Here is a 12,723-nt window from a genome sequence, read left to right as displayed (position 1 = left end):
CAGAGGTGCCATAACGGGCAGGTACTGTTATGGACACTGTCAAATTCCGAAAAGTTGTGGAATTATCTCCTGAGCCAATCAGATAGGGTGTGGTTGCCCGGTCCGCCAATCAGAACTGACAGTATGGCAAACATTCTGGGCACTGTCAAATTTCGCAATGTTGTCGAATCCAACATATCGGCACTTTGAACCAATCAGAGAGGGCGCAACTGCACTGCCAGCCAATCAGAACTGACAGTATGGGGCAACGCCATACTTTGGACACTCAAATTGCACACTGCTGTGGAATCCAATATCTCGACGCTTTGAGCCAACGAAAGAAGGCGTAACCGCTCCGTCAGCTCATGAGAACTGACAGTATGGCAAAACTTCTGGACACTGTCAAATTTCGAAATTGTCGATTCCAACATGACCTTTTGTGCCAATCAGAGCGGGCGTAGCTGCTCCATGAGCCAGTTCGAATCGACACTATGATAAACTTTTTAGTACTCAGAGTAGTAGGCTTTGTCTCGAAGTCAAAATCAGCAGTAGGCAGACGTCAATAATACCCTCCCTGAACATTTACTGCGCAGATATGCTCTAGTACTCTCTTCCGTGCCTTTGTTTATCGCGATAGCAACTATATGGGCACTCCAGGCGAATTCTCGCCCACGCCGTCGCCGTGATGTTCCGTATAAAGTCCAAGTGCGATAAGATAGCGGCGCGCGCGATGTGTATGCGCGGTTGGAACGAGGAAAAGCGGGTGAGAGTAAGCCGAGAAAGACGGGGGGGGGGGGGGAGGGCTTGATGCGCGCCGACCTTCCGCCGCATGCGGGCATTCGGCCGGAAAAGGGAGTGCGGAGAGGAGAGTGCAGAGGAGAGTGTGCATCTCCTCTACACTGTAAAATTTACACCCTTAAATGTAAATAAGGGTGCAAATCGGTCTATAACTCACACCCTTACTCTGATTTACACCCTCATTCACTTTTTAGGGTGCAAATAATTTTACAGTGTTGCCGGGCCGTGGGTGCCCGCTCCGTGTGACTGAGCGCATACGTAGCCCGTCGCCGTATCTTGGAGGTAATCTGCGGCGGGTGCAAAGCCTAGGCGAGCCGAGATGGCTGATGGCTTCGTGCGCACCGCGTTCTTGCGCGCCTATAGTGTTGTAGGTCGCGTACTCCAACGTTTAGGAGACGCGTTTAAGCAAGAAGTAGCACGAAGCGTTCGTGAACAGCCATTTCCGCTTTTCATAACTCCAGCGCTGTGATAGTGAGTGTCCGCACTCATTGAACGAGATACGTTTATGTCTGCCTGTGCGCGCATGACACCGCATGACACCACGCTTGTTAACTTATTTAGCTAGTGAACGTTTATGGCGATTTATATGGACGATAAAACTACGAATCTTACTTCGCGTGCTTCACTAATACTTTGGTAAGGCCATCAATGTTCGCATTTCGGGTGGAACTGCGATTTCTTTTTTTGTAGTGAGGAACATACAACTTATGACTTCTTTATGTGTTGTCGTCGCTTCATTGCTCTGAGTGAAAAAGAATATTGGCAATTCCCGCTCGCTTATTTGGTCTGTATCTGACAGTTCCTGCAATCTTCTTTTTTATTTAGAAGCTTCGAGTCTCGAGTTCAACGTCAGAGTGTTTTTGTTCTGCCGTCCAGTACCGTCTTATCGATTCCAACCGAATGGGCTGATAATTTTTTTTCCATTCATGATCCATGATTCTTTACACTACATTCTCGCTATTCTTTCACCTGTAACGTGCAATTCAGGCCTTTCGCATTGTACTTGCTTGTCGTCAATGACAGAACCAGGTTACAATTCTAATTTACATTTTATCGTCGCTCCCGCCTCTGCTCGGATGCCAGGTGGCGTTCACAGCGAGCCAATAAAAAAAGAAGAAATACGGGCGGGGGCACGTGCTGAGGAATCAGTTCTGCAGTCCACGTGTTGGTTGTTTCTTTCTTTCGCACTCTACGCTAATTATCCCCTCGCGTCTCGCCCTCTTTCCCTCACTAAATTTTTTCGCCAATTCCCTGTAGTGGATATCTGCCATGGGACGAAAAGACAACAGCAGCAGCAGCAACAGCAAGGCTGGCCGCGCGTTCGCGTGACTCACCCAGGCATCTCGTGTCCAGCTTGCCTGCGTGATCGTCGCTGAGGCCTGCGAACCGCTTCATCAAGCGCCCATGGCTTCCGGTGATTCGTCGTCATCGCATCCTTTGAACAGTCATAAAGACACACAGAACCAAGCTCAAGGTACGGTCGCACTGCCATACGGCGGTCCCGATGCGCTCACAGGACCAGCCACGGGCGAGCCGTCCTCGTCTCGGATGTCCTCGGGCGTCCCACCTGACCTTCGCGATACACGCGACGAAGGAAGTCGCCAACGGGTGGCGTCGGCGGCGTCGTCGTCCCAGAGCCTGCAACGCTGTCCAGGAGCTTTGGACCTGACGAAGGGGTCCGGGACTACGGAGCAAGTCGCGAAGAATCCCCCGAAGCGTAAGCTGTCAAAACCATTTCTCAAGGACTGGGCGGAAGTCGGCGATGCACTTCCTATGGAAGTCGGGAATCCGCAAGACGGCGCCGTGCCGACCAAGAAGATGGCGTTGAAGCGAACGAGGCAGTACGAACGCTTGGTGAGGGCTCTTCAACGCCTGCACCTTACGGATGCTGCAGAAAGGCCAGGGCGAGTTAGGAGTAGGAAAGGAGCGTTAAAGATGGATCTAGACTGCGCCGAAGGGACGTCTGGTCAAGGTACGGGAAGACAGACGACTTCGGAACACGGGAAGGAGTCGAAAAGACGCTCGAAAGGGCAGAAGAAGAAGACCAAGCGGGCGTCGTCTGCGGAAGCAGTCGTGGCACGCGCGCAGAAGGGAAAAGAAGCTAAGAAGAAACCTAGAGGCGCAGGCGGTAAGCTGCCCCAGTCAGAGGGCCAGCAGAAGAAGCCAAAGACGGATCCGTCGAAAGCCGGGAAGAAGCCGAGAAGCGGGCCGTCCACTTGCAGCGGCGGAGGCAAGAGCAAGAGACCGCGCCGTACGTCGAGCGACCCTGGAAGTCCCTCGTTTGTCAAACTGAAGTCATACGTACACCTACGGTGACTTATGAACCACAGACACGAAACATGTGTATTGACGTCGTGAGAGGATGACTTAAAACATGAGTTTACACTTCGTAAGTGAGTGCGTCAGACGGGCTTCTATCGTGTTAGGATGTTGGATAACGGCAATCTTGGGACCGTTTTCCGACTGCACTGCAGGAAATTTGTGGCTGGCCTAATCCACCATTTGAATTTAGACAGGGACCTTAAATAAGCAGACGAAACTGACGATAAAGCCCTTCCGCTTTGCCGAACAGATGATTCGTCTATAACATTCAGGATGAGTGCCGCTACTAGGCGCTGAAATTCTAGCGGAGTGTCTTGAAGCGGTCCCAGGCGTTGCAAACTGAAGCGCCCTGTTCAAATTCGGTGACGCCAGCCGTGACGTAGTGCAATGATGCCATAATACCTTCACAGGAAACCTGAACGTTGGTTTTACAATGGGATCGACATTGCCGCTTGAGCAGAGGGCGGATAACTCAATTATGTGCCGCATCTTGACGGCAATCCACTGCGAGTTGTGTGTATTAGTGGGCATATTATTGGAATAACCACCGGCTTTCTATTCCATCTACTCTGGGAGGCCCAGCCGCTAAGTATGAACGGATGATACATTTCAGAATGTAAATTCTTTTTTATGCGAACATGGCTGGAACGAAGCAAGCATAAGCGCTGGCAAGAGATATTCAAGTTCGAGGATATCATTAAGCCAATCTAGAATACGGTAAGGCTTTGGAGTTCTGCGCTGATTCGAGGAAAGTCGCATAAACTCTGTATAGCTTCCTTTTTTTTGCTTTATTGCAGCGGAGACTCATCTCAAGGCCAAGATGTTTGGTACGTATAAAATGTGAACTGTAAGGCCACATCAAAATTGCGATTGTTTGCGGGTATTTAGCTATCCTACGTTACAGAAGTCTGTCCTCAAACATGAGGCTCATAAATACTTGACGAATTCTTACACTTTTACAGTGTCATATAGTATACAGCACACAACAGAACAATGTTGCAGTGAGTTTCCAGTACGGCTATAACTCTGGACACTCAAATTGCGCACTGTTGTGGAATCCAATATCTCGATACTTTGAGCCAACGAGAGAAGGCGTAACCGCCCCGTCAGCCCGTGAAAACTGGCAGCATGGCAAAACTTCTGGGCACTGTGAAATTTCGCAAGTTGTCGATTCTAACATCCCGACGTTTTGAGCCAATCAGAGCAGGCTTAGCTGCCCTATGAGCCAGTCCGAATCGACACTATGGCTAGGATCCGGGGATTTCTTCGTGGTGTAACGTCGACAGAAAACTATCATCATCAATGGCTCACACCTCTAAATGAAATGGCTCATACCTCCGTAAGGCGGAGCCTACAAGCATTCAGCAAAGTGAAGCGGACAGTGCGTACATTCTTTGGAATCACGCATAGAGCACACAGAACAGCATACGTTGCAATAAAGTACTAGCATCTGAACCACAATTTGTGATAAGGCACTCCTGCACCTACATGCAATGCGAAGCACGTAGCGCTCCCCGCATACGCTTCCCGGTGAGAGAGAGAGAGAAAGAGAGAGAGAGAGAAACTTTACTGTTTAAAAGGATTTTCGCGCAATGGTCGGAACCCCTTTAGTCAAGGCCCCACTGGCCTCGGCCGCCCGCTTGACCTGTCTTTTGAAGGATTGTTGTCCCGTCAGGTCTGAACTGGTTAACTGCTTCTCCCATTGCTCCATTGTGACGTGTGATTTATCAAACGGGTGTGATTCACAATCACGTGTAATGTGTTGTAGTGTTGGCATGCAGCCGCACCAGGGGCAGTCGGGCCTGTAGCGAGTGGGGAACATGGCATTCTGTAATTGAGATTACTGTTGCACAAACTGCCGCGGCGACGGCAGCTTGACTGTAGCATACGAAGCAGGAAGTGACGTAACTACACTTTCATACGTAAGAGAAGAACCGGCCTTGCGACTCATTTGTGCTATGACAGTGCTTGGGAAGGCCACGTATAGTGAAGCGTCCTGAAGAGCAGCGCGTATACGAGGCACGGGGAATGTCTCTTCTCTCCGGTTTACTCTGTGTAGGTGCCCAAAGTTGTGGCGCAAGCTGACTCACTGACCGCCAAAACGTCTTAGGCTAATAGTTAGGTAAAGGGCATGTGAATGTCGCCACGTGAATAATTTCAACCCACGTCACAATAAGCAATGGTTCTAGTCGTCGTTTACAGTATCTCTGCCCAACCACCTTCACAGCGTGAATTGGAGATCATTTTTTTCATTATTATAATTATAGTCGTCGTGGTCGTCATGATCATCATGACAATTGTGCCATTTTATGTGCACTGCAGGACGAAGTGCTCCCGCTCCAATCTCTCCGAAAATTCTTATACTGCGTCGGCTTACAGCGTCCCGTGCTCGCACATTTCCTAATTTCATCACGCAACCTATAACCATTCTTCGTCCTCCACTACATTTTCCTAACCTTGGCAGCCATTCTGTTGCAGTAGGAGACCACCGGTTATCTGCTCTGTGCATCACATGCAACGGGGAACATCTCAGGAACTCCTCCTTCGCAGAAAAATTTTTTTCCCGTTCGTCTACGCTTGTGACGACTTGAAACAAGTAATTTAGCCCGCAGTGTCATTGTGCCAGCTGTGACTAACCCACGACCCTCCCTCTATTCCGAAGTGCGCCTCGACTCGAGGCCACGACTTGGCGAAGTGCGGCACGAGATGACGCCGGACGTTATCTCCCCGAAGGGAACGCAACGGATTTCTTGGGCACGTCCACTTCGGACCTTATCTCGTGCCGGACTTTACCTAATCGAATCGTGGCTTCAAGCTGAGGCGCAATACGGGGGTAAGTCAATGTCCAACATCCTGGCGAGACAACACGAATTCCACATTGGCGGTAAGCCTTCAGAACCTGCCAAAGAGCACATATTGACCCGCGTACATTGTTTATCTTCTTTACACCGGAGCTGTATATGGCTAGGGCATTTCCGTCGTCCGCGAACAACCCGCGAACTATTTTCGTTGGCGCTGCGCAACCACGCTCGTGTCACTGCTCACGCGTTCGTCATCCTCGTCTCCTTCCACGGCTGGCTCCGTTGTCGCTTATTGCTTAAGGAGGTATTAACCATTAATTGGCAAGAGGAAACTATCGTCATCATTATAATTATCATCAACTATCATGATCAGCAATAGTACGAGTATCATCTTCCACTTCTGGCTCCGTTGCCCATTATTGCTTAAGCGAGTATGAGCCATTCATTCGCAAGAGGAAACTATCGTCATCGTCCATTATCATCATAGTCATCAACTATCATCATCAGCAATGGCTCAAGCATCGTCGTCTTCTTCCACAGCTGGCTTCGTTGCCGCTCATCATTCCAGCGTAGAATTTCATTGCTCTTCTGTCATCGTAATGGGGAGGCCGCGTTAAATTTTTTTGATTTACGGCGGTATGAACCATTGTTTAAGAGGGTATGAGCCATTCAATGTCTCACGCGACGGACGTATCTAATAATAGAGGTGATACGAGAACGTGTGTGCATACCTACCATTACGATGACCACCGATCAGGGCAATAAATATGTTTGTACCTTTGTTCAAAATTCTATGTCACCTCTTTCTCGTGTGCTGGACAGGTTCGCTGGCCATCCACCTTCACAGAGTGGAATGGCTCGTGATTTTTTTCCCCCACTTATCGCTTTTCTCCGGTTAACAACTGTTACAAACTTATCGCTCGGCGCAAGAGGCTGCTACATGTATGTAAACGTTTCCGTATGTAGTCGCCAATTCTACAGCGAGATAATTTTGTTTGCAATCAGACTGCATGACACTGCTTGAATAGTTGTGTACATTCTAGAACGTACGCGAGAACGAGCTGATTGATCTAGAATGTACGATAAGTCATGCATAGCTGGCGCACTCGACTCATCGATCAGATTTCGACGACCGACAATCGTGCTAACTGTAGTTGTTGCGCTCCGAGTATTACTCACTTTTCTGGGCACAAGTTTACCGGTAAAAAGAAAAAAAAATTAAATTATGGTGTTTGACGTGCCAAAACCACTTTCTGATTATGAGGCACGCCGTAGTGGTGGACTCCGGAAATTTTGACCACCCCGGGTTTTTTAACGTGCATCTAAATCTAAGTACACGCGTGTTCTCGCATTTCGCCCCCATCGAAATGCGGCCGCCGCGTCCGGGATTCGATGCCGCGACCTCGTGCTAAGCAGCCCCACACCATAGCCACTGAGCAACCACGGCGGGTTACCGGTAAAAAGAGTAATCGCCTTACTTCACGCGGTTGGCAGTGTCTTAAGCTTCATCGTCGCGACAACGCGGCAATATACCGGATTAATTATGCACAGGGGGGAACCCGAGTCTTCGGAATAAGATTTGCTGAAGTAAAAATGGGTTGCGCCGCGTACGACAAGCACTTCCACGTTGTAACCACCCGCTTACCCCTGATGTTCTTGTAAAAAGCAAAAAAAAAAGAATAAAGATAACAAGAGGGTACAATAATTGCACTTTACCAATACCAACTCATAAGGCGGTAGTTTGGAGGCTAATAAATGAGCTTATAAGAAGAAGCTAATGACTGCGCAATGAGGCACAAAAGGGAAGAATGTTCTCCTGGATGCAATCAGATATTCGATGCACGAATTACCCGAAGCGCCTAAAAACAAAAAGAAAAAAAGAAAGTATGGGAACCGGTTGAGAGAAGTTGATGCAGTCATGTTGTAGCCACAGTGAAGAACCAGATAGTGCTTTAACTTTACCTTCCTTATCAGACGACTCTGGGCACAAAAGCACAAGTGACACTCAAAGAACAACCGGAGTGCGGCACAGCTATAGCGGCGAGTGCAGTCGTCTTGGCAGACAATCCCGATTCCCGGGTCACGTGCGTCGGCTGCTTATGCATGACTCCTCGTACACTGCATTGCAATCACTTGCGCGCTTCCAGACTGTACGCACCCTTATTCGCGTCGCGCGTGTAATCCGGTTAGGCAAGCTTCTTTTGCTACAGCGTCGGAGACAACGTTCGGGGAAGTTAGTACACACGTAGGCACGTCTTGCGCCATGAGCTAACTTTGTAACAGTTAGCCAGTGAAAAGGCGGTAACCGGGACAAAAAAAGAAAGGATGAACAATGCACGTGTGTCAATACTAATCGTAGCTAGAATTTACAGCTTTAGCTGTGCGACAACGCCTGCATCTTGAGCGTGCGCGAAAGCGACAGACGAGGCAGTGAGCCAACGAGAACGTAATTAAATATTTCCACTCGGTTTAAGGAGACGAAGCTCGTACCGTCACAATGCGCGTCGCAGACGGAGAGAACTGAAACTAAGGTCTTTTTCTCCCCTGTGCATAGGTAACGGAAGATGTTGTAAGCCCACGCCATTTTTTTTCGTACCTCGACTATATGCTAGGGCTCGCTTGGCCGCATTCGAAACGCGCGCAACACAGACTCCATTTATCAAATCCGACCCCACCTCCACCCCCTCCCCCTCCCACCTCAGTTCCGTAATTTAATAAGAGTGAAGCGGGGAGCTATTCATCTTCAACTGCGCATCCCTGACTGGGAAGCTGCTCGTGAGTGTTAATTGGTGTCGCTACTGAAAGAGCGGCAAAATTGGCGTCGGTAATGACGCAATGAAAAAAAAAAGAAGGAAAATGCTAGAAGCCATAGCAAAATAGTGGGAAGCGTTGAGAAACAAGTTAAGGGAATAATAAAGAAACTGTAATAGTGAGAGAGAAGTCTTATGAGAACGCCTTAATAAAAAGCTCTAGCATATCGGGTCCAACTTGAATTGCATATTTAAATGCAGTAAAACCTAGAAATATATATATATATATATATATATATAATACAATTCTTGCAATTCTTTATTCGTATAGAGTAATAGTAGCAGTAATTTAGAGTAATGGTTTTGTTTTGACAGCACGCCGCCGCGGGCCCATAGAGGTGTTGCAACAACGTTGAAATCTGTTGCTAGGCTGGTTCTTTCATATACGAAAGGTCCTGTGGCTGGCGCAGCGTGGCCTTAGTCGCTTTTGCGCCATTAAAATCGAGCTAACTAACATATACGAAAGGCTAGTGACGTCACTCTCGACGTCACAAGCTGCCGTCGGCACGGCAGCTTACGCAACAGTAACCTCTACCGGGACACGCATGCAGGGAGCGCTACGTGCTTCTCATTGTTATCAGGAGCGCCTTATCATCAGTTATGATGTTGGGATGATTGCTTTGTGCGTGTTATTTATTGAAACGTATGATGTTCTGCATGTTGTATGCGTGATACCAAATAATGTATGCACTGTTCGCTTAGCTTTTCCCACTGCTTGAAGCCTCTGCCTTACGGGGGTACGAGCCACTGATCCTGATCCTGCACTACTGCCTGGATTGGCCCACTTTTTATCGCGATAGCATTAAGGGTCACGTGTCGCAGAAAATCCGGCGTCGGCGTCCGACGTCGGACGTCGTGCCGGCAAAACGATGTTCGTGCCACTTGTACCCAGGCCGTCCATGTGGCGTAAGGAAGTTACTGAAGTAATTGCATTTCTGAAGCTGAAATACGTAGAAAGAACGTAAAGTACGACTTACACACAACCTACAGACATGATAGCATCGGAATGTAATTTCAATATACGAGAAAGCTGTCACGCGAAAACTCGAAGAAACTCCTTATCCAGCGTTTCTACGGCACATAGACCGCCCACGGCATCCGCCGTTTGCGCGAATATCTCGGAGTTCACAGAGCGGCGCGCCCGTTTTCTTGAAGCACCTCCAGATGGCGTTGGCCTCCGCCGCATTGCGGCGCACGCAAGAGGCCGGGTTTTTATCAGAAAGCGTGCCTTCGTGCATAGCGTTCGCCGCGAGCGCTTCCGGGTAAACATTGCGGTTACATACGCTGCAGTTGTCGGGAAGCGTGAGAATCAGCCAGGGATCTTTGAATGCTATCGCGTTACACTCTTAAAGGCGAAGCTTAAGCGTCCTCCAATTTTTTTGCTGACGGACGCGGACACGAAAAATGACAGCCAATTAGAGGCTAACAGCTTCGATGTAATAAAATAATAACTCAGGTATGCAATTTACAATTCTGTAATTCAATAATAACAAAAGCGATATCCCACTTCTGCAAAATTTTCCCTATTAATAGATCGTAAACGGACAAAATCGATGTCCTGTACAAAGCTTTGAAGCATACGAGCGATTTGTAATTAAAGCACTCGTAAACATTGCAATAATTTTGTGTAAGCTGTAAAATTATTTACCAAATTTGTTCGCTTTAGATGCTCTAACAGACGCTGTTTACAGAACTGGGATATATGTTTTTACTGCGGTGTTACGAATTTGTAAACTTCTTGCTTCAATATTTTAAAAATGACCTAACTTAGGGAAATTAAAAAAAAAATTGAAGTCCTAAATTAATGTTCTGCTCCATAAATCCACAAGAATTTACTGTTTTCTGCAGATTACAACAAATTTAGTTGAAATAGGTCCAGCGTTCGTCTCATAAAACCAATTCTGCGTTTTACGCCTACTTGAACAGGGAAATTGGACTGGGTCTCGAGCTATAACGATTCATCCTAATAAATAGTTATTCACTATATTTCAATATGGAATGTCCGCTACTTTTCATGCATATGCTACATATGAGGAGTTTTTTTTCGAAATGGGTTCAAATCCACGTAAACAAAAGTTGAGAAAAAAGCAAAAATTTGTTACCGGACCTAAATGCAACGCTAGCAAAGCTATTATATGATATGCTTTACATGTCGGCTAGGGCAAGTTTACGACCACAAGTAATGAAAAATTATGCGGCAGATATGCCCAATATTAGGGTGAGAACTCTGGATTTGGCTCGTATTGAATTGAAACACTGGATTTTAGGCGGTATTGTTATGAAAACTTTATTAAAATTGGCTTTCCAGAATGGCATCATGTAATAATGACAGAAAAGCTATAATAACATTGGCAGCAGGGCTTTGCTGTGCTTCAAGAACAATAGAACTATACTTGAAGAGCAGGTGCGTCTTCTTGGCAGCATAAGCAGCTCTCTTCTAATTCTTCCGCAGGATCATTTCCTTGGGCGCGCCTGAAGACACTAACGAAGTACGCAAGCTCTTCATTGTCTTGCCAGGAATTTCCGAAATGCTTCACAAGAAGGCTGGTCACATCTCTGACTTTCATTTCGTTGACGTGGTGTGCGTACAGTGCACATCTTATGGGTGCTTGTGCAAGGGACCTTCCCCTTTTTAGCACTGACACGAAATTTGACACAGAAACTTTATAGTGAGGCTCTGCTCTAATTTGAGGACTCCTACCAGCTGCATTTCTTTGAATGTAGAAGACCTTCGTTTCGGTTATCTTGAACGGCAAGCTGGATGTCGACTTCATCACCGCCGTGCAGTAGGCCTTCCAGTCGTACGCATGCCAATGTTTTTCAAGCTCTAACACAGTGCCGTGATTTGAAAAAATCCTTTGGTAGCTTTGTGGATTCAGGATTTCTTCGTGTCGTCTAACATCTTTTTCAATTCTGCCAAATACCCTGTCTGGGGGTAAAAAACTGTGTCCTGTGACAGGAAACACAAGGGAAACTACTGAGACACCTGCTGGAGCCTCATTCTGGAGCCACCAAAGAAGCATGCAAAGCACAGTACTCTTCTTGTTTTGTCCAGCACAGCCATCGGCTACTAACCGCACCTCTCTAATTCCTTCGAAGTTAGCGCTTCGAAGTGTATTATGTACCGCACTGGCTACTTGGTTGCTTCCTTTGGAGCTTTCATCTTCGCTCCATGTGTAGGAATGGATGGCCTCTTTGGGCATTGATCCATCTGCCTGGTTTTCCACCACGCAGAGGTGGTACTGATAGAGCTGGCGGCTGTAGTAGGCTTCCTGGTCCGGAACTTTGGGGAGCACTTGATTTTGTTGGCAATCAAATGAGAATGTTTTCAAGTCTTCCCTCTTCTCACGCAGCAGGGAATAAAAAGCCTTATACTTCAACTTGTGTACACGTTGCTCTGTTATGACACGCTGCTTCTGTGAAACATCTCCACAAGTTTTCATCTCATACGCATTTTTCAGGCACACAGAGCAAACGTCTGTCCTCGGTGTTCTGAACGAAAGATTGAACGTCGCTCGAAAAATGTGGTGAAAGAAGCCATACTTCACCCTCACATCTTCGGGTGCTTGTTGGTTATAAATCTGCCACAGGTTTCGGATGCTCTTCAGCTCACTTGGAAGGTATAACTTTTTTGTCTTCTTCCGGTTGTAGTGCGACTCTCTTGCCCGAAGTCGCTTAATGAAACCCACAACAGCTGATCGCTTTCGACCGTAGCGCTTGATCTTCTGGTCACCTCCACGACTGTCGGCTTTCACTTCACCTTTTTCATGCTTGTGCTTTATATAGCGAGTAACTGTGCTGTGACTAATATCAAGCACTGCGCAAAACATATCGCGACAAACACGAATCTCTTGGCCATTTTCTATCCGTACCTTGTAAACAACAGCAAGGCTCCGACGAGGTTCCGCTTCTTTTCCTCTCCTACGTTTTACGGCTGTTGGCGTGCAGTACATCAAAACGAACGCCTTTTGTTCCACGCTACACAGTGCGTAAAACTTCTCCTTGAAACGTTT

Source organism: Dermacentor andersoni, chromosome 9 (assembly GCF_023375885.2).
Source record: "Dermacentor andersoni chromosome 9, qqDerAnde1_hic_scaffold, whole genome shotgun sequence".
NCBI classification, from domain to species: domain Eukaryota; kingdom Metazoa; phylum Arthropoda; class Arachnida; order Ixodida; family Ixodidae; genus Dermacentor; species Dermacentor andersoni.
This window is presented reverse-complemented; position numbering follows the sequence as displayed.